Below are 24,026 nucleotides of genomic sequence, written 5' to 3' on the forward strand. Positions count from 1 at the left end.
TAGTCATCCTAAAAATACCTGTTTGATTATTGCAGCACTTTATGGATTTTTATAAATTTGGTAATCATATTTTTCACTTAAAAGCAATACTTTTGATTTCATATTTTTGTGGTTGCAATATTTTTTATATTTTTATTGAAAATATGTTTTAATTTAAAATGTACCTAAGACATTGATATATTTATTTGCTTTTTAAAATTATTTTGAGGAATTTCAAAGCTACAGAAAATTTTCAGGAATAGTTTAATATTATTAAACCTTTCACATGGGTTGATCGATTTTTACCATTTGCCATATTTGGTTTATTTCTCACATATATATGCATTACTTGTTATTATTTGGCTAAACTATTTGAGAGTAAGTTGCAGACCTTATAATTTTCACCTAAATACTTCAGCAGGTATTTTCTAAGAGCAAGACATTCTTTGACATAACTTTAAACAGGTATTGAATTCAGAAAATGCAACATTCACATAATGCTGTCATCTAATATGTACTCTGTATTCAAAATTTTACCAATTATTTCCATTTTTATAACTATTTTTTCTCCAGTCTATAATTCAGTCAAGACTTAAACATGAATTTTAGCTACCATGTAAGAAAAATTTTGAAGTGTTTTGCTCTTTCTTGATGTAAATCTGTTTTATATAGAAATATTTGATATGACTCCTGAATATGAGCTTCTTCTTTTCATATGTGATGATTTTTCTTTGTTTTCTCATCACAAAGAGCAATTCCATATGTATTCATTATCAGGAGTTCAAATTTTTTGATAAAGATTGCATTATTCCTTTCAAAAAAATTAAACCCAGTGAAAGGAAAGGGAAAGTTTGCTTTTCTCTATTTTTCATATACTCAAGTTGAGGTACTGTGGTCTCTGTAATTCAGAAAACAATTGTGTCTTCCCTTCTTCAACGTCACTCTTACAGAATGTTTGCAGTTTCATTCCCAGTATTTCTTAGAGCATTATGTTAAGCCCAGTTGAGAATACAAAGTAATAAGGTCAGATTGAATGGACAATAATTATATAAGTAAGGCAATTAGAGAACGGTTACGAAACATGGTAAAAACTTAGGGAAAGTTCAAAGCCTTGGGGCTGAAAACATGGATAAATCTCAAAAATAGGAAAAACAGTCTTGCTGAGATTGAGGGCTAACACAGTTCATTAAAATTTGACTATAGTAAACACTACGAATAATTTTATAAAATTCATTTCTTTACTTGAATTCTATCAAAAAAAGATATATCTGTATAAACTATTCAGTTTATTCAAGCTATTAATTCTATCCTAAAGTTGTTTTTAATATTGTTATTTTTATAGCTGCTGTATCTGTAATTATGCCCCCTTTACATTCCAAATGTCTTTTTCTTTGTTTTCTTCATCAGTTTTGCTAGAAATTAGTATACATTATTGTCAGCATTTCTCTTCTTATATTTACTATTTTTATTGAAAATTGATTTTTAATCTGTTTCATAATTCAGTAAAAGAATTTTGGGCAGTGCTTTTATTACTGTTTTAATTAACTGAGTAAGGTATTTGAATTCAGGTTGATTGTAGAATATGCATAAACTAAAATCACCTTTTTAGTGTACAGCTTTGGCAAATGTACGTTATTTAATCACCATCATGGTCAAGGTGTAGAACCTCCATTACTCACAAAAAAACTCCTTGTACCTTGTAGTCAACTCTTTCTGCAACTCCAGTCCTGGCAACCAATGGTTTGTTTTCCATGCTTTTCCAGAATGTCATACAGGTATATACATATCACATGTAGCCTTTCGATTTTATTTTCTTTTACTTAACCCATTGCATTTGAGATTCATCTGTATTGTTACACAAATCAGTGATTCCATTCTACATCAGAGGTCTAGTCTATATGATTCTGAATCTCTGACAGTTTTTGAGATTTAGTATGTCATCATTTTTCATGAATGGTCTAATGTGTGCCTGAAAGGAATTCTCGATGTTTTTGGTGCAGGGTTCTATATATAGCTGTTAGTAAAGCATATTAATTCTGTTGTTCATATCATCTATAATCTTATTTTCTTTTGACTAGTACTTGCCTGGAATATATTTTTTATTCTTCCTCACTTTCATACCACTGAATCATTTGGGTTTTCCCTATTAATATATTTAAATATATTTCAGGGGTTTTTAAAGATTTTATTTATTTATCTTTAGAGGGGAAAGGAAGGAGAGAGGGAGAGAAATATCAGTGTATGGTTGCCTCTTGTGCATCCCCTGCTGGGAACTGGCCTGCAACCCAGGCAGGTGCCCTGTCAGTTTTTCTTTATAAATTAGTATATTTTCAAAACCAAGAATTTTTGTTGTGTTTTTTATAGAGATCTATTCTGGTCTTTTCTTTTGAATTTGTTTCATACTTTCTAGTTCTTTTTTATGGATGGTATTTATTCCTTTGTTTATTTTGTCAATCAAACTTATTTTTAAGATGTTGTCTGACTGCCCTGTGTATGTATTTGTTCCTGATATTTATTTTTTCTTTTTTTAACTTTACATACCCTTCTAATTGTTGAGGTTCTTTTAGCTCCTTTCTTTGCTTTAATTTTCCTCATGTGCTTTGGAAATTATTTTGCAGGCTCATCTTGAAGGAAAACTTTTTTTCTCTATTACTGTCTTCCGGGGATGCTAATCATGGAGGCAGTGGGTGGTTCAGCCTGTGTTTTAGGAGGCAGGCTCTGTCTGCAACTTCTGACCTGGGTGTATATACCGTAACCTTTAGCTCTCATAGCTTTTTCAGTCTCTTTTCTTTTTTTAAAAAAAGATTTTATTTACTTATCACTAGGGGGGAAAGGAAGGAGGGAGGTAGAGAAATATCAATGTGTGGTTTTCTCTGGTACGTCCCCTGCTGGTAACTGGCCTGCAACCCAGGCATTTGCCCTGACTGGGAATCGATCAGTCTCTTTTCATAGATTAAGGACTCACTCCTCAGTGCAGATTTTACCCACTAAGACTAGCTGAAGGCTTTTGCCAGGTGGTCGGTTCTTTTTAATCTGCACTGACCCTGGTGTCTCTGAGTGTTACCAAACCTGGAACCAAACAAGTGTGCACTGTCAGCTTGCTTACTACTTTGTGTTCAGTTACATGGGGATTTTTATTTTTAGAACTGGTATATCTTTCCATTTTTCCCCTCTATACCTGATCTCTAATTACTAAATATCTGAAATAGAGAAGACTCTAAAATGTATACTCCACATGCTCTCTGACCTAGAAGTCCTAGCTATATAGTTTTCCCATAAGTATTTGGAAATTAGGATATGAATTTTTATTAAATCCATCATATTTGGTATATATAGATAGATAGATAGATAGATAGATAGATAGATAGATAGATAGATTCATTCTTCTGCTTGGTAATGCACAGATCTGCTATCAAAACAAAAATATGAACACCAGCTCTTATTTCAGGGGTGTGGCTCCTAGACTCCATTTGAATGGATTCAACTTGTGGCATTGGTATTTACTTCCCCTGTGACTCAACTCTTCTAAGTCTTTTGTTTCTTCATCTGTGTTTATGAGTTTGTATCTACCTCATAGATATCTATGAAGGATTAAATATGGAAATATATAAAACACTAGCATAATATGTGACTTATAATAAGCCCTCAATGAATGTTAGCTGTTATTTATATAGTGGAGTTGCATAATGTGCCCATTTAATTACATAAATTCACTCGCAGTCATTTTCTTTAGTGAAATACATGTAGGATAAGAGTATATTTGAAGTATATATCTAGTATATATGATACATTCATTGTACTTCGAAGTTAAGTATTACCAAAGTTGTTAAATCCTCTGTACTATGTATTTATTACCATTTCATGGGTGATGTAAATTATCTTCAAAGTTAATTTTGACTACTATATAATTTTTCCTTACAGACCAACTTTAAGACTTAATCTTCTCATCAGATATAACTATCATTAGTTATCTCCATTCATGTCTGCACTTATGACAGGCATTGATAATTACATATAACATTGCAATAATTGAAAATCATTTGATCTGAGAATTAGAAGACCTGCATTCAGGTCTGACCTCTGCCAGTCTCTGGAGGTTGGGTTTTTTAACCAGTTGCCTCACCTCTGAACCTCAGTCTCTTAATTTGTAAAACAGAGATAATAATGTCCACATACCAGATGTTTATCAAGATTAAATGAAGTAAGGCATGAAAATGCAATCTGTAAACTGTAAACAGCTCTACAAAAGTAAGCTCTGATTGCTTGTCTTCATGAGAGGCTGTAGGGAGCTGGTGTGGAAACAGGTGGTCCTGTGCCCAGAAAGACTTTTGCAGTTGCAGTCCCCCTGCACATTTTGTAATAACGGAACACTCCCAGCGAGGATGCTGTGTAGAATCATTCTATGATCCTTAGGTGATGGCAGTGAAGTAAATGCACATTATCTAGTATTTGGGTATGACAGTTTAGCTGCTGAGACCAAAGTTTTAGATTCCTTTGCTTTTTCAAACACAGCATACAATATTTAGTTCTTAGCAATTTGCTGTGTAAGTAAGGAATCCTAATTTTAGTTCTGAAGTCAGTTGAGCTGGCATTTTCATCCCAATCAGGTAGTTACTACATACCTTTAATGGACTCTGCTGAACAAACCTAAGAGCCAAGCTGTTTATCCTTAGTTGATTCCCCTATTCTGAGTCACAAGAAAGGTGTTCCTCACCTAAATCTCCAATACAGTTTTCCCCTTCCTCCTGCAGACTGAAATGCAGCAGAAACTCCTGTAAGTGGACCCTAAGTTTTACTTCATTCTTGCTAGAGCAGAATACATTTAAAGTAAATTGCTTTTGTATCCTCCTATTTTACTGAATTCATTTATCAGTGCTAGTAGTTTCTTAGTGGAATATTTGGGGTTCTCTATGTACAGTATCATGTCATCTGCAAATAATGACAGTTTTACTTCTCCTTTTCCAATTTGAATGCCTTTTATTTCTTCTTGTCTGACTGCTGTGGCTGAGACTTCCAGTACTGTGTTGAATAAGAGAGGTGAAAGCAGAGATCCCTGTCTTGTGACCGATCTTAAGAAGAACACTTGTAGCTTTCGCCCATTGAGTGTGATGCTGGAAGTGAGTCTGTCACATACGGTCTCTATTATGTTTAGGTATATTCCCTCTATTCCCACTTTGCTGGGAGTTTTTATCATAAATGGGTGCTGGATTGTATCACATGCTTTTTCTGTACCTATTGAATGATGTGATCATGTGGTTTCTATCCTTCATTTTGTTTATGTAGAGTATCACATTTAATGATTTGTGAATGTTGTACCAACCTTGCATCAAACTAAAACATTTTTGCACAGCAAAGGAAACCATCAACAAAATAAAAAGACAACACACTAAATGAAAGTACATATTTGCCAATATATCTGATAAAGGATTAATATCCCAAATTAATAAAGAACTTATAAAACTCAATGCCAAAAAAACCCACAATCTAATTAAAAAATGAGCAGAGAACGTGAATAGACACTTCTCCAAAATGGACACACAAATGGCCAATAGACATATGAAAATTGCTCAGTGTCACTAATCATCAGAGAAATGCAAATTAAAATCACAATGAGATATCTCACACCTGTGAGAACGGCTGTCACCAATAAATAAACAAGTTCTGGCAAGGATGTAGAGAAAGGGGAACCCTTTTGCACTGTTGGTGAGAATGCAGATTGGTGCAGCCACTGTGGAAAGCAGTATGGAGTTTCCCTAAAAAATTAAAAATGAAACTGCCTTATAGCCCAGGGATTCCACTGCTGGGAATTTATCTGAAGAAAGCCAAAACACTAATTTGAAAGAATATAAGCACCCCTATGTTTATTGCAGCATTATTTACAATAGCCAAGATTTGGAAACAGCCCAAGTTTCCATCAGTAGATGAGTGGACAAAACAGCTATGTTACATTTACACAATGCAGTACTACTCTGCCTTAAAAATAAGAAAATTTTACCCTTTGCAACAGCATGGATGGACCTGGAGAATATTATGCTAAGTGAAATAAACCAGACCAAGAAAGACAAACACCATATGATTTCACTCATATGTGCAATCTAATGAACAAAGTGAACTAACAAGCAAAATAGAGACAGACTCATAGATGGAGAGCAGGCTGACAGCTCTGAGAACGAGGGGTTGTTGGAGGCTAGAGGGATCAATGAAAAAGAAAAAGGACTCATGGGTAAGATAACAGTGTGGGTATTGCTGGGGGCCAGGGTGGGGAGGGAAGAAGGGAGTGGGCGCAGGTGGAAATAAGAGCAATAAATGTTAATGGAAAAAATACAATAAAAAACAAATTAATAAAAAAATAGAGTAAAATTGCTGCTTTTGGAAGCCAGGTAAAAGGTTAGGATGTAAGCTTATAGCTCTACTCAGCTGCTTGTTAACATCTTTCCTTCTTAACTATCTTCTTAATTTTCCACATAGGGTTTAAAATTCAAACAGTATTAAAAAGATATTCACTGAATATCTTGCTTCTGCCCATGTTCCCATCTCCGCCCACCACTGCTCCCCTCTGGTCAAAGCTATTGCTAGTTTCTTCTGTACCCTTCTGCTGTTCCTTCATATACACAAATTTAAAAATGTAGATGGATGTAGAGATATATTCTCACCTTTCTTACCCAAGGAATAGCATACTATATAATAATGCTGTATTTATTTATATATTTATATACAGCACAGTATGTAGATGGCATACTGTATAGTATATGTATAGTATATATTAGTGTAAGATACATAGTATATAGCATAGTGCACACACACATATATGTATACACTATATATAGCATACTATATATATTGTTTCCACTCTGCTTATTTTATTGAATAGTTTCTCTTGGCGTTTCCCTTTGTTTTTGCTTGAATGTCAGTACATAGAGAACTTCTTTATGTCTGTTTAGAGCTGTGTAGTATTCCATGGAAAGTATGTGCCATAGTTGATGTAATCAGCCTCTCAAGGAGAAACACTTGAGCTGTTTTCCAACTCTTACCCTGATACAAACACTGCTACAGTGAAAAACTTTGCATGTTGTCTGTCACTTAGTACACATGAAGGTATCTATAGGATATATTTTTAAATGTAGGATTGCTGAGTCAAAGAGAAAATGCACTTAAAAAAGCATTTCTTTATTATTTTAACCACCTCAGAACAACAGAGTGGGGGAACCTGTTGGAGGAACTGTGCACAGTCCTGCATTTGGTCCCGGCTTCGTCACCCCCCTGTCTTATGTCTTTGGGCAGGTCAGTTCCCCTCTTGTGGACTCTGTACTAGTGTACTCCTCTGCCAAAATGGGAGAACATCTGGCTGTTGTGGCTCTGTGGACTGAGTGCCAGCCTGCAAACCAAAGTGTCACCAGTTCAATTCCCAGTCTAGGGCACATGCCTGGGTTGCGGACCCTGTCCCTAATAGCAAGCTTGAGAGAGGCAACCACACGTTGATGTTTCTCTCCCTCTCTTTCTCCCTTCCCCTCTCTAAAAGTAAATAAATAAAATCTTTTAAAAAATAAAAATACGTATTAAAGTATAGGAGAACAGTCTCTGTCTCAGCTGGGTAATGATCAAGTTAGATGAGAAGTGGATGGGATTTGTCAGCACCGCTCACCATTAAGGTGCTCAGATTATCATTAACCTGATAATGACCACAACCCCGATTCCCACATGCTAGTCTCGCTTGCTTTTATTTTTTTAATTATCACTCAGTAAAACTGGGTTTTTCTTTCCTTTAATGTAGTTTTCTATAAATTTTAACACATGCATAGATTTGTGTAACCACCACCATAATCTGGATGCCAAATAGTAAATGCATTTTTAATTTTAGTAAATATTGGCTATTTACTCTCTGTAAAGCTTGTACAGCCTCACTGAACCCCTGCAGCAGTGTGTGAGTGATTGTTCTCTCCCGGCCTTGGCAAAAGATAGAGCTGGTGGTTTGTTTGCTGGGGTGGCTTGTTTGTCGTTAGCGTATTCCCGGTGCAGACGCAGGCAACAGCCTAGTGCAGTCCCAGCTGTCTGGTCCTTCTTCTCTTGATTAAAGTTGCTTAAGCCTAAAATCTGAAGCTTAAAAAGAAAAATAAATATTAAACAAAGGCCTCGTATTTTCATCACAATTTAAAGCAGCTACTTTTCCCATCTGCTCCTGAAACAAATAGACAGCTCAGTTTATAGCATTCTGTCGTTTTGAATAACTAAGGAATAACTGAAGGAAAGCAGAAAAAGTAGTCTGTATTGCAGTTGTATACCTTTGAGATGTTAACTGTTCTTCACTAAATGTTCACAACTTCAGATACACAAAGAACTTCTCTTTTCTGCCTCCTACCCATGTAAAAGCATTTAAAAATGAAACACAATGAAGATCTTACAATTTTATATCTTTGTTTGTAAACTTAATAAAAGAAAGAATGGTGATAATATAGTATTGACATCAGAAAATTGAACTAAAGTGTCTGAAACATTTTCTTTCTTTACTGTAAATATAAATTACCCATACATAACCAAAATAGCACTGACTTTTACGAGGTTTGGCAACCACTGGCCTGCCAGCCTGATCCAGTCAGCAGGCTTATATCATATGTCTCACATAGTCTCACATTTTACATTAAAATCCAAACTTCTGGCTTCACTTGAATAACAGAATATCTGTCCAGACATGCCCATAGTATCCTATTGATGGGGCATCACTCTAGTTTACTACATTCTTATACCTGGCCTCTCCTCTCGTTTTGTTTTTATTTATACTTCGGCATACTATATAATTTATTTAAAGTTTTAATAAGCCTTAACATCAGTGAACACTTGTTTTTTAAACTTTTGTTTTAGTCCTCACTCAAGGATACATGTATTCATGAGAGAGAGAGAGAGAGAGAGAGAGAGAGGCATTGATCTGTGCCTCCCCAGCACACCCAGACCAGGGACAGAACGTGCAGCCTTTCGATGTACAGGACAAGGCTCCAACCACCCAAGCCACCCAGCCAGGGCACAAACACTTGTTTTTGTTACCACTGTTTTCAGATTTACACATAGTATTTAGCAATAATATGTCAGTAAAAAATTTATAATTGTCATGATAAAAAGTATCCTTAAAAAACATGGAATTTGGGCTGGTGGCTTTTCCTTCCATGTATCGCTTCCCCCTGCCCCACACCCACATGCCCAGGGGCCACCCGCCTGGCATTACTGCCTTGTGGGATCATTAGGGGAGGGGGAGGGGGCTCACGTTGTCCTGTGGTCTTCAGATTTTTATTTTTGCATATGTAATCCATCTTGTACAAGTAAGTAACTTTGTAAACACTGTGTATCTCTCTTGCCCCCATGGCTGCTGGTATAAATAAACTGCATCTCCCACAGCGGGGATGGGGACATAGACTCTGACATTTAGTTTAATGGTTGAACTAGTTAACATAGAGATTAATTTTTCCTTTTAATAAATGAACATATTTTATTACTGTCTTGAAAAACTATCATTGACTTTTATCACTTTCCAAATGATTCCTGATTTCTTCGTGTAATGAACTGATTATTCCATATTTATGTTATTTGATTTCTAATATATATCTTTAAAATTTTTTTCAGTTGCAAAGCCAGGTAATGAGTCTGCTTACCTGAATGCGTAGCTACAGAAATTTACAGAATGCTGGCAGTACTAAAGTCATGTGATCCTTAAAGACCTTGAGGTCATTAAGGTCCCTAAAAATGGCTATATGGGGAAAAACACACCTTCAGTTACTGAGAAATGTTACACCAAGATTAATCAGGGTCATGGTCATATTTCCTCTGCACTTCAGTCCCTGAGCGGACTGACTAACCTTATAACTTCCCACTGATTTTCATCTTCCAAACTTTGGAGACCACTGTTTATTTAGATAAGTGTTAATCACTTATTCATCCAGCACCGTACATTCTCTGCATTGAAATCTCTCATGGTGTAAAATCTCTCTTCAATATTGAAGATGATGGACACTGCATTCCCTGTTAACAGTGATACAGAACTATAGAATGCTTTGTCATAAGCACATTTAATTAAGGTTTATACATCTGTATTGAAAAAGAATTCAGTGAACCTGGTTCTACTCATTTTTAGAATAAAAAGACTTTTATCATTTTTCTGCATTGTTATTGTTGTTATGTGAGAATAATTGGCACCAGGGCAAGGAGTCTAAATGAAATGGGAACTGAAGACATGGTAGATAGTGGGGACATGGGAGTGGAAAATGAAGTTTTAATGGGACTTTATCTTGGAAAGTATTAAACTGAAAGCATTTAAATGTTACCATTTTAACTGTGGGAATAATGAAAATCAACAAAGACTGAATGACATTTTTGTTTGCTTTTTTGTAATTTCTATCTAACACAGTTGACAACACAATATGAATGTTACCCTGAATGTTTAATTTTCTAGCATGCTTTTAAAGAGGTGCCTTTGGGGGGATGGGGTAATATATATATTATCAGAGACCCTGACTGGTGTGGCTCAGTTGGTTGGGCGTCATTCAGCAAAGCAAAAGGCCACCTGTGTGAATCCCAGTCAGGGTACATGCCGGGGTTGCAGGTTCAGTTTCAGGTCACGCTCAAGAGGCAGCTGATTGATGTTTCTCTCTTACATCGATGTTTCTCTCCCTCTCTTTCTTCCTCCCTTCCCCTCTCTCTAAAAATAAATAAATATTTTTTTTATTATTCAAGAATTTTTTTCAATTTTCCCAGTGGTCTCTTCAATTACCTGATGTTTAAATCACCTTTCCTTGGTGCGCCCCCAAATAAATAAATATTTTTTAAATATTTAGAATTTTTTTTCAGCGGTTTGTATGATTATTTGATATTTAAGATACTGTCCTTTGGTGCACCCATTGAAACATAATCTTCACAGTTTTTCCCTATTTCACTTTCAACTTGTCTAACTGACTTTTTGTATGATTTGAGAAGTATTTAAATACTTTCATTAACATCACGAAATTCTGCATTTTTTGAATATCAACTTTGAGGCAATTTGTGTTGTATTATTTATAGCCATAAATAGCTTCCCGAAGGAACAGATACATTTACAGAATCCAATGATTAAGGAGAGATCAGCCAACAAAACTTTGGTCACGCAATGGGTGAATACACGCAATTAGTGAGTGATGCACACATCAATGTTTTATGCTGTGAGAACTTTTGCTTGGGTGACGAATATTTGGATGATGGCAACTCCCTGTTTTATCTTTGGTCTTCTGGATATGGAACCGTAGCTTTCTGGGTGGCAGATTCTGAGGCTTCTCGAGTTTAAAATGATAGCTTCCTCATCTCTCATAAACTCATCAACTATAATATTTTATTACAAATGATAAATTTGTGTGTGTGTCAACTTCAAACTTTGAAAAAAACTGAATTGATTGCTTTAAACTAATGAGATGGAAATTCATTCACAGCATTGACTAAACTGGGCTGCCAGTGTTGATAGTGGTATTTATTTACCATAAATACTATTCTACTAGCCAAAAATATATATTTTTCTATGTAATAGATATTAGACAAAAGAATGTAATACCCGTTGACTCATTGTTGCATTGCAGTAGGTGCCCCACCCGCAGGTCCATACCTGGGAAAACAAAGCCCTGGTGACAGGACTGGATGAGCCATAGGTGCAGTTAACCACTCACTGCAGGGATGTATTTAGTACAATCAGTAACAAGTTAATTTTTTTGGAAGTGAGTTTTGAAGTCGAAATAATAAAAGAAAAACCAGTTTAATGATTATATTAATGGTCAAATGATATAAACACTGGTTAAATGTCTGACATTTATTGTCCAAAGACTTTTGAATAATGCTAAGACTCTTCTGGGTTTCCTGTATATGTATATAGTAAGTTCTGTGATTAGGAAATAAATCTCATCCTAACCTGAAGTGATTGTTTTCCCTTGTGAACTTGTAGAAGCTTCATTTTCCATATTGCTTCCTTAACAAATAATTTTGTACCAGTTTTGATAAACTTTTCAGAAACTTAATTTTTTTATTAGAAAAGTTCTTGTTTCTGCTTTTTTTCATATACCTTATTGCTCAGGAAACAGTCTTATATACATATCTGAAATAATTTTCTGCCATACACTCTATTTAAAGGCAAAGCACCCTAGGTGAAGCTGTCCAGAATTCTCAGCTTATGGGAGTTTAAGATGAGAACTTGCTTCCTGATTTTACATTAATTTCTGAAAGTCAGGAATGTCATCTCCAAAAAATGTTAAGAGGGTTGTAAAAACTAATCACTCTTTTCAATATAGTTTTTTAAATGGAATATATTTTCTTTAAGAAATTAAAAACAAAAAATGCCACTTAACATCATTTGTTTGTCAGTTTAGGTCAGCAGGAAAAAGTGTTATAAACTTGTGTCTTTGATACCGAGAGGATATTCTAGTCCAAGCTTTAATATGCTTCCCATGTTTTCTACTAGATATTTCTTTTTCTATTGCTCTTCATCCTTTTCCATATGTCATAGCAGAGGATTGGTTCAGCCTTTAAAACTTAAGTGACAGGAACAAATCCAGTATCCACAGATTTCTTCTCGAAAGGGACTCCAAGTCATAAGATAGCCCAGAAGTTTCATTCTCATGAATACTCTAGCCATGATGAAACTCAGCAGGACACAGGCCAATCCAATGAACAGAAGAAGAAATCTATTGAGTTTTGGAATGTTTGGAGCATCAGATCAGTCTAGGATTATGAAGCTTAAACCTCCCATTATAAGCAGGAAGCTAGATGCAAGTCCATCCATAATATACTGTCCATTTACTCTGTAGGTCAAGAAAGCTACTGGTCTCTGATAACCAGGCTCATAAGTCATGGAGCCAACACTTGGAGGTTCAACAATAACATCATAAATTATTTCTCTGATGATAAGAAATGAAGACACCACCACCAGAGCATATGCCATCATGGCGAAGAACACACGCACTTAGGGAAGCTTCTTTAGCTTCAGGTTGGAGCATCCCAGCACTAAAAATGAGACACAGTACAAAGTCTCCATGTCGGTGGTGGCAAGGACAGCTCTTGGTCTCCTAGTTTCAGAAGCTTATTTAAAACTCATATTGTTATTGAACGCCTTTCATGCTTAAACTTTTCCAACCAAACTCCAAGCCTCTTGTAACCCATCATACTCTCCACTTTCTACTATAGTGCCTTCCTAATAGTAGATGTGGCCAAAACTTTATTTGATTTGATTGATAAACACACTCTCTTCCAGAATAAGAAAATTTAACTTGATTCCTATTTAATGGTTGGTACATTGCTGTCACAAAACTAGGCAAAGTGTTTATAGCGAACATTTACCATTACTCCCATTACTAAACTTACAATGAGTTCTTATTCCCTTATGAGGGAAACATGATGACATGTTGATGAAATATGCAGAAACAGGTATTTTTTTACATTGCTTGTGGATATGAACTGATACAATTTTTGGAAAGTAATTAAGATATATATGTATATTGTAACCTAAATATATTGGTTATTGTTTCACCTGGTTTCTAAAAATCTATTCTAAAGAAGTGTGGGAAAAGCATTATCCCAAGGAAATTTTGTGACATTATTTAAAATAATTAAATTTGGACAAAACCAAATGATAAATAATAACAGTAATAAGGAGACTTTAGTTCAATAATATGAAGGTATTATACATGATGTTTGCAAACAGTTTGTCAAAACATAGACTATTTGTTACAAATACATAGCTTTAGAGACCCCAGATGGCAGAGGAGTAAGTGAAAGCTACAGTAACTTCCTCTCAGGACCAATCTGGAACTACAACAAAATTGTAGAGAAATCATCTTGAATAGCCCACTGAACACCAGCTGGTGAGAAGCCTTACAACCATGTACAGACAGAAGAAAACATTTTAGCACAATGTGACTGGTAGGGAGTGGGAAGGACATGTGACAGGGCTGGCTGAGCTCCCACAGGTGGAAGCTGAAGTGCCAGAGGGATATTTCAGTGGTCAGAGGATCCTCCTGAGAAGTGTGGATTCAGACCCCAAGCTGAGCTCCCCAGCCTTCAGCACCAGAGCCAGAAAGGAACTCAGGTAACACACAGCTGTGAAAGGCAGTAGGGGTTCAGTCAGCTAGGGAGAGACAGCAGGAAATGAAGAGCCTTTTAAAAGGCCAGAGCACAAATTTTTGTTTACAGCCATTAAACCTTGGGTACAGGAAAAGGGAGGGCAGATTAGCCTAGAAATGTGTGAGGAGAGTCTGGGGATGGTGGCTCTGGATAGAGAACTAAGAAAATAACTGTCAGGATTCAGGTACTGAGTCATTTGCCATACTGCAGGAACCATCTCTATCAGACAAAGTGCTCCTTTCTGAATGGAATCAGCCTAAGAGGAAGCAATAGCCCCATCCATAGGAATTACTCTGCCCTTCCCTGTGGTGTTTAAGTTCGACTGCTGATCATTTGTCGATTTGATTAACAACGATTGGTTTAGTGGCTGATTGGATTGACATCTAAGGCAGAAAATACAAAGAAGCACTTAAAATGGGAAGACCAAGAAATAGACTCCAAATGAAAGAACAAGAGAATTTTCTTCAAGAACTAGATGAAATGAAGTAAGCAATTGATCAAGTAGAGGGTTTAGAGTAATAATTTTAATGATACTCAACAGCATCAAAAAAGATATAGAAACCATAAAAAAGGATCAATCAGAAATAAACAATGTAATGTGTTTATTATATCTTTAATATCTTAAAATAATATACTGTAAGGAATAAACAGTAGGTTAGATGAAGCAGAGGATTGAATCAGTATTTGGAAGACAAGGTAGAAATATACAGTCAGGAAGAGCAGCAAAAAGAATAATGAATTTTAAAAAATAAGAACTTACTTTTTAAAATGATGAGAACATTTTGGACAACATGAAGTGTAACAAAATCTGCATCATGGGAGTACCAAAAAGAGAAGAGAGTGAGCAAGCAATTGAGAACCTATTTGAAGAAATAGTGACCAAAAGCTTTCCTAATCTAGAGAAGGAAAAATATGCACACAAGTCCAGGAAGCTGACAGAGTTCCAAAGAGGCTTATACCAAGACACATTATAATTAAAATAACAATGCTTAAAGACAAGGAGAGAGTCCTAACAGCCACAAGAGAAAAACAGGTAGTTACCTATAAGGTAGCACCAATTAGACTGTCATCTAAATACTCATTAGAAGCATTTCAGGCCAGAAGGGCGTGGTGTGAAATATTCAAGGTGACAAAAAGCAAGGACCTATAACCAAGGCTACTTTACCATTTTAAAAAGCTATCATTTAAATATCTGTGAGGCCAGGCATAAAAAAAATCTCCCAAAAAAAAAAACGAAAAAAAAAAAAAAAAAGGAGAAATAAGGAATTTCACAGACAAGTAAAAGCTAAAGAAGTTTGTTCACACCCAACCAATACTGCAACAGATGTTAAAGGACTTGCTTTAAGAAGAAGAAGAAAAAAGAAAGGAAAAAAAGATAGAGGAAAACAGTCTAACCATAAAATGGCACAACATTTGTATCTATCAGAAATCACCTTAAATGTAAATGGCTTAAATGCTCCAATCAAAAGATGGAGGGTAGCTGAATGGATAACAAAACAAGACCCATATACATGGTGCCTCCAAGAGACCCATCTCAGATCAAAAGATACACACAGACTAAAAGGGTTGGAAAAAGATATTTCATGGAAATGGAAAAGAAAAAAACAGCTGGGGTAGCAGTACTTACATCTGACAAAGTAGACTTTAAAACCAAGGCTCTAGTAAAAGACAAAGAGGGAAACCACATAATGATAAAGGGAACAATCCAACAAGAGGATAAAACCCTAGTAAACAGTTATGCATCCAACATAGGAGCACCTAAATATGTGAAGCAAATCTTAATGGACATAAAAAGAGAGATCGACAGAAATACAGTCATAGTTGGGGATTTTAACACCCCACTCACTCCAATGGATTGATCTTACAGGCAGAAAATCAACAAAGATACAATGCCCTTAAACAGCATGCTAGATCAAATGGATTTCATTGATATCTTCAGAGCACTTCACCCCAAAGCAGCAGAATATACACACTTTTCAAGTACACATAGAACACTTCCTAGGATAGACCACATGCTAGGACACAAAACAAGTCTCAATAAATTTAAGGAGACTGAAATCTAATCAAGAATCTTCTCAGACCACAATGCTATGAAACTAGAAATCAATCACAAGAAGAACACTGAAAAACATGCAAAGATATGGAATCTGAATAACATGTTATTAAACAATGAATGGGTCAAGTATGAGATCAAGGAAGAAAACAGAAAATATCTTGAAACAAATGAAGATTATTACACAGCAATCTGAAATCTGTGGGGCACAGAGAAAGCAATTCTAAAAGGGATATTGATAGCATTACTGACCCATCTTTTTTTTAAAAAAAGAAGGAAGGGGAAAAGCTCAGATAAACAACCTAACTTCACATTTAAGGGAACTTGAAAAGGAACAGCAAAGCCCAATGTGAGTAGAAGGGAGGAAATAATTAAGATCAGAGCAGAAATAAATGAAATAGAGTCTAAAAAAAGATACAGAATATCAGTTCTGGTTCTTTGAAAAGATAAAGAAGACTGACAAACCTTTAACCACACTCATCAAGAAAAAAAAGAGAGAGAGAAAGGACCACAACTGGGAGAGAGAGAGAAAGTCAGCAAACTGGACAACCTGGATGAAATGGATAAATTCCTAGAAACATGCAATGTTCCCAAACTACCTCAGGAAGTATCAGAGAATCTGCATAGACAGATTACACCTAAGGAAATTTAAGCAATAATCAAAAAGTTCCCAACAAACAAGCCCTGGATAGCCTCACAGGTGAACTTTACCAAACATTCCGAGAAAAATTAACACGTCTCCACAATTTCATAAAGTTTCAGAGGAAGGAAGGGTCCCAAACTCATTTTACTAGGCCAGCATTACCCTAATTCCAAAACCAGATAAAGACACTACAAAAAAGAATTGTAGGCCGCTATCTCTGATGAATATAGATGCTGAAATTCTCAACAAAGTATTAGCAAATTGAATACAGCAATTCATCAAGAAGATGATACACCATCAACATGTGGGATTTATTCCAGGAATGTAAGGATGGTACAACATTCTCAAATCAATAAATGCAATTCACCACATAAACAAAATGAAGGATAAAAACCACACAATTATATCAGTAGATACAGAAAAAGCTTTTAATAAAATCCTGCCCCATTTATGATAAAAACTCCCAGCAAAGTGGGAATAGAGGGAATATACCTAAACATAATAAAGGCCATATGTGACAGGCTCACTTCCAACATAACACTCAATGGCCAAAAACTACAGTTGTTCCCCTTAAGATCAGACATAAGACAGGGATGTCTGCTTTCACCTCTCTTATTCAACATAGTACTGGAGGTCTCAGCCACAGCAGTCAGACAAGAAGAAGAATAAAAGGCATCCAACTTGGAAAGGAAGATGTAAAACTGTCATTATTTGTAGATGACATGATACTGTACATAGAGAACCCCAAAGATTCCACCAAAACCTACTAGAACTGATAAATGAATTCATCAAAGTAGCAGGATACAAAATTAGTTTTCAGAAATCAGTTACATTTTTATATGCTAATAATGAACTAAGGGAAAAGGAAATTAAAACAATCTCATTCACAATTGCTTTTAAAAAAGAATAAAAATACCTAGGAATACACCTGACTAAGGATGTAAAAGACCTAGCCTCAGAAAATTACACAACATTGAAGAAAGAAATTGAAGAAGATACAAATAAGTGGAGGCACATACCATGTTCATGGTTAACACAAATTAATATTATTAAAATGTCCATACTACCCAAAGCATTCTATAGATTCAATGCAATTTCTTATCAAGATTCCAGTGATATATTTCACAGAACTAGAACCAATAATTCAAAAAATTTATATGGAACCACAAAAGGGCCCCCCATAGCACCAGCAATCCTGAAAAAGAACAACAAAGTTGGAGGAATCATACTATCTAATAATTAGACTATACTACAAGGCCCTGATAATCAACACAGCCGGGTACTGGTATAAAAACAGACACATAGATCAGTGGAACAGAGTAGAGAGCCTAGAAATAAACCCACACCTTTATAGTCAACTAATATTTGACAGAAGAAGCAAGTACTTACAAAAAACTAAAGATAGTTTATTCAGTAAATAGTGATGAGGAAATTGGACAGATATGTGCAGAGGAATGAAACTAGACCACCTTTTTATACCACACATGAGAATTAATTCAAAATGGATCTAACACTTAAATGTTAGACCTGAAACCATAAAAATCAGAATAAAACATAAGTGGCAAATTCTTAGATATAGCTTGTAGCAATATTTTATAGGATATATATCCCCAGGCAACAGAAACAAAAGAAAAATAAACAAATGGTACTTAATCAAACTAAAAAGTTTTTCAACAGAGAAGGAAACCATCAACAATAAAAGGACAACCCACAGATGGGAGAACATATTTACTAATATGTCTGATAAGGGGTTAACATCCAAAATTTATAATGTACTTATAAAACTGAGCACCAAAAAAAAAACCCAATTAAAAAAAGAGCAAAGGACCTGATTTGACACTTCTCCAAAGGAGACATACAGATACTCAATATACATGAAAAGATGCTCAACAACACTAATCATCAGAAAAATGCAAATTAAAACCACCATGACATACCATCTCACACCTGTCAGAATGGCCATCATCAGTAAATCAAAAAGCAACAAGTGCTGGTGAGGATGTGGAGAAAGGGAAACCCATTTGCACTTGTGGTGCAGCCACTGTGGGAAGCAGTGTGGAGACACCTCAGAAAATTAAAAATAGACCTGCCTTTTGACCCAGCTATCCCACTTCTGGGAATATAGCCGAAGGAACCAAAACACTAATTCAAAATAACATAACCACTTCTGTGTTCATTGCAGCATTACGGAAGCATTGCAATCACCAAGATACGAAAGTAGACCCAGTGTCAATCAACAGATGAGTGGATAAAACAACTATGGGACATTCATACAATGGAATGCTAGTCAGCCATAAAAAAGAAGAAAAATGTACCCTTTGCAACAGTATGGATGGACCTGGACAACATGATGCCAAGTGAAATAACTGAAGTTAAAGAAAGACAGATACCATAGGATTTCACTCACATATGGAATCTAAAGAACAAACCAAACTAACAAGTAAAACAGATTCAGATTCATAGATGGAAAACAGATGAAAGCTTGAGGGGTCAGTACACTAGCAGGAGGTGGAATTGAGGAAAAAGGGCTCAATGACATGGACAATATTGTGCTGATTGCTGGGGGAAGGGGACTGAAAGGTAATGGAAAAATATAATAAAGATTATGATTTAAAAAATAAGTCATCAAAATCAAATATACATATATGGCTTTACATATTTATAAAGTGCTGGTCAAGATGTTGGAGTAGGTGAATACTGTGCTCACTGCCTCCCATGACCACATCAAAACTACAACTAAATTGTAAAAACAACCATTCTTGGGAACCACCTTAAGATTAACTGAACAGTAGTCCTATATCTAGGGCTATATCCTATATCTATATCTAGTCCTACTAGTCTTTACATTGAGACTTGTAGGAGGTTGAAATGCAGGATGGACTGGTCCTACTCCCACATATGGCCTTTAAGAATTGAAAGGGACATCTCAGCTGCAGAAGTTCCCAGTGAGGATCAAGGGTTCCCAGCTCCACACCAAGCCCAGAGCACCAGTGCTGGAAAGATGAGTCTGCACAACTGCTAGCTGAGAAAATCAGTAAGGACCCATTTCAGGTGAAATGGAGGGCATCTGAAGACCAAGGTGCTCTCTAAAAGGACCTGAGCACAGACTCAGTCCGGAACACTTGCCCTAAGCTCCAGCAAAGGAGTAGCAGCTCAAAAAGTACCTGGGACATCAGGTGGTGTGAGGGACTGGATTGTTCTGGCTTCAGAGTGAAGGCTGGAGGGGCCGCTCTCTCCATACTTAAATACCTGCAGATGCCGCTGTTCCTTTGTTGACTGTTCCTCTCACTCAGCCTGTAAATTCAAGTGGACAACAAGTCTGAATCTCCATTAAGCAGGCTAATATAGCTCTCACTCCAACCTGGTAATTCTCTGAGAACCCTCTACCCAACCTAACCCTATTTCAAAGACTAATAGACACAAGCTGCTGATCTGGGCCCATGCTGCACACTTTCCCAAAATCTCTAAGGTCCACAAATCCTAAACAAATAACAGCTGACCTGATTGATCCCTGTATATCTAGCTAACCAGCCCTGAGCCTGGCACTAGAGGAAGCCATCCTCTCCTCACATTGTAACCACTCCCGGGCACCTTCAGGCTCAGTATAGTCAGCTACCAACTGCAGATCACTTTGTAGCTCCTACCAGGAGGTCCTAGGCCAGACACAGGCAGCAGCTAACCTTTGTCTGCACCAGAGCTCCTCCCAAAATGCCCCAGAACCAACACACATGAAGACTGCCTTGAGACCACACCAGGCCACCACCACCCAATTAGCTCCACAAATAACACACCCAAAGCATGGATTCAGTAGGCACCCAAGCCCTGCTAAAGCTGATCCACTTCATCGGGTCAGCCCTTGTACAGCAGCTTGTCTGTTGTAGTCATGGCCAATCCTCACAGCCAGTCAGCCTAAGAGTCAATCCAACCACTGATGTGCCAACAGCAATCAAAGTTCAACCACAATAGGAGAGCACACACAACCACACAGAGGACAGACTTGGAGCACCCAGCTTAGGAAAGCAGGGAGACTGCGACACTGGGCCCCACATGACACCTACTGTATTAGGACACTCTCCTGTGACTGGGAGACATAACTGACCTACTTAATCCATAGAAAGAAACACAGGGAGGTGACCAAAATGAAAGAATAGGACAAAAGTACAGAAAAAGGACTAAACAGAATGAACCTACCAGCTACAAAGTTCAAAACATTCTTATGGGGGTGCTAGTTGTTCTGGGGGAAGTATAGAAGATCTCAGTGGTAGCTTCAACAAAGTGACAGAAAACACAAAAGGAGACAGAAAACCAAAAAAAAAAAAAAAAGAACCCATCAGAAATGAAGAATACAGTGATCCCTCACCTATTGTGGGAGTTACTTCCACAGACCCCCATGATAGGTGAAAATCCGCAAAGTAGCAGTGTTATATTTATTATTTATATGTTTTTAAGGCTTTATAAACCCTTCCCACACTCCTATAAACCTTTCCCACTCTCTTATTAACCTTTCCCACACTCTTATAAACTCTTCATATGTTCTTAAACACTTTCTACACTCTTAAACCAATGTAACTTTAACAACATATAAAAATTCTATATGGGTACTCACCAGTGAAGTATACAGTCGTCCCTTGCTATATCACATTTCACTTATTGTGGCTTCACTGTATTGCAGGCTTTTTAAAACCTGCAGTGACTGAACCATGATATAGCGAGGGACGACTGTATACTTCACAGGTGAGTACCCATATAGAATTTTTATATGTTGTTAAAGTTACATAGGTTTAAGTGGGTAGAAAGTGTTTAAGAGCATATGAAGTGTTTGTAAGAGTGTGGGAAAGGTTTATAGGAGTTCAGGAAGGGTTTATAAAACATTGCAGGCTTTTTAAAACCCGCAATACAGTGAAGCCGCAATAACTGAACCATGATATAGCAAGGAACAACTGTACAATTTCTACAATGAAGACTACATTGGAAGGAGTTAAAAGCTAATTAGGTAAAACAGAGCTGAATCAGTGATTTGAAATAAAAGTTAGCAGAAAACATCCAGTCATAACAAAGAAAAAAAAGAAACCAAAAAATGAGGACAGTTTAGGACCTCTGGTACAATATCAAGCATACCAATATTTGCATCACAGGGATACCAGAAGGAGAAGAAAGGGCAAAGATTGAAAAACTATTTGAAGAAATAACTGAAAACACTCATAACATGGTGAACAAAGTAAACATACAAGTCCAAAAACATGAAAAGTCTGAAGCAAGATAAACCCAAAGAGGCCCACACCAAGACACATTATAATTAAAATATCTAGGGTTAAAGACAAGGAGAATCTTAAAAGCAGCAGGAGAAAACCAGTTAGTTGCCTACAAAGGAGCTTCCTTAAGACTATCATTTAAAATCAAAGGAGAGATAAAGAGCGATCCAGATAAGAAAAGGCTGAAGGAGTTTTACACCACCAAACCAGTATTACAAGAAATGTTGAAGGGACTTCTTTAAGAAGAAGGAAAAAAAGGATAAAAAAAAATGGATAATAAAATGGCAATAGCTACATACCTATTAGTAATCACTTTAAATGCAAATACATCAAATACTCCAAAACACATAGGGTGGCTGAATGGATAAGAAAACAACCATACATAATGCTGGTTACAAGAGAAACAGTTCAGATTGAAAGACACAGACTGAAAGTGAAAAGATGGAGAAAGGCATTTCAGGTAAATGAAAATGAAAAAAGCTGGGTAGCAGTACTTAATATTAGACAAGATAGGCTTCAGAATGAAGGCTATTACAACAGACAAAGAAATACATTCAATAATAGTAAAGGAATCAATCTAACAAGAGGATATAACCTTTGTAAATATCTACATGCCCAGTGTAAGAGCACCTAAATATGTAAAGGAAATATTGGTGGACATGAAGGGTGAGATCAACAGTAATATGGTAATTGTAGGGAACTTTAACACCCCATCAAAATCAATGGGTAGACCATGCATACAGAAAATCACAAAGGAAACAGTGGCCTTAAATGATATATTAAACCAGATGGATTTAATTTATCTTTTTTTAACATTTCATCCCCAAGTAGCTCAAAATACATTCTTTTAAAGCCCACATGGAATAATTTTTAGGGTACACCCAATGTTAGGCCACAAGTCTCAATAAAATTAAGAATATCGAAGTCATACCAAGCATCTTCACCAACCACAGTGGTATTAAAAAAAGAAATCAACTACAAGAAGAAAATTGAAAAACATACAAATAGAAGAAGGTTAAATAACATGCCACTATATAAAATATGGGGTAACAACAAGATTGGGGAATAAATCACAGGACACCTTGAGACAAGTGAAAATGAGAACACAATAACCCCAAATCTACTGGATGCAGACAGAGCAGTTTTAAGAGGAAAATTCATAGCAATAAAAGCCCACCTCAAGAAACAAGGAAAATCTTAAATAAACAATGTAATCTTTCATCTAAGGAACTAGATAAAGAAGGAATAGAAATGCCCAAAATGAGTATAAGGAACAAAATAATAAAGATTACAGTGGAAATAAATAAAAGTCTAAAAAATACTAAAGATCAGTCAAACCAAGAAGTACTTCTTTGAAAAGATAAAATTGATAAACCTTTAACCAGAATCTCAAGAGAAAAAGGGAAAGGACCCCAAAAAGTAAAATCACAGATGAAAGAGAAGTGAAACTGACACCACAGAAATACAAAGGATTATAGAAAATATTTGAACAATTATATGCCAACAAATTAGGCAATCTAAATAATGGATATTTTTCTAGATCATTCAGTCTTTTAGGACTGAGTCAAGAAGAAACAAAATCTAAACAAACCAATAATGACTAAGAAAATAGATCTATAATAAAAAAAAAAAGTTCACAACAGACAAAAGGCCTGGACCCGATTGCTTCACAGTCGAATTTTAGCAAACATTTAAAGAATTAACACCTGTCATTCTAAAATTATTACAAAAAATTCAAGACAAAGGAAAACTCCCAAGCTTATTTTCAAGACCAGCATTTCTCTGATTTCAAACCCAGACAAAGACATTATAATAAAAGAAAATTATAGGACCATGTTGCTATTGAACATAAATGCAAAAATCCATAACAAATACTAGCAAATCCAATTCAGCAATACATTAAAAATATCATACACCATGATCAATTGGGATTTATTCTTGGGATGCAAGGTTGTTTCATTATCTACAAATCAATATCTGCAAA

At 36.0% G+C, this 24,026-nt stretch overlaps 1 protein-coding gene, 1 non-coding gene and 1 pseudogene across 10 annotated transcripts in view; 2 read left to right on the forward strand and 1 right to left on the reverse strand.

Annotated features, from left to right (window-relative positions):
- The window catches only part of MBD5 (methyl-CpG binding domain protein 5), a 461,494-nt gene that overhangs the window by 250,799 nt on the left and 186,669 nt on the right, over nt 1–24,026 (forward strand). Inside the window, exon 1 of one of the 9 annotated variants that reach the window (XM_037167693.2) lies at nt 21,471–21,524. The exons of the other annotated variants lie outside the window; for them this stretch is intronic. The gene's annotated coding sequence lies outside the window, so the exon portion shown is untranslated. Of the gene's footprint in view, nt 1–21,470; nt 21,525–24,026 lie in introns of those variants that run through there. 9 annotated transcript variants of the gene reach the window in all.
- On the forward strand, nt 9,594–9,720 carry LOC119065602 (small nucleolar RNA SNORA33). Its single transcript, XR_005085627.1, has one exon. It is a non-coding gene; the product is annotated as a small nucleolar RNA SNORA33 (small nucleolar RNA).
- LOC119065595 (oligosaccharyltransferase complex subunit OSTC-like) lies at nt 12,494–13,009 on the reverse strand (annotated as a pseudogene).

This window comes from Artibeus jamaicensis, unplaced genomic scaffold (genome assembly GCF_021234435.1).
Source record: "Artibeus jamaicensis isolate MK-2021 breed Jamaican fruit bat unplaced genomic scaffold, CSHL_Jam_final contig_603, whole genome shotgun sequence".
Classification (NCBI taxonomy): Eukaryota; Metazoa; Chordata; class Mammalia; order Chiroptera; family Phyllostomidae; genus Artibeus; species Artibeus jamaicensis.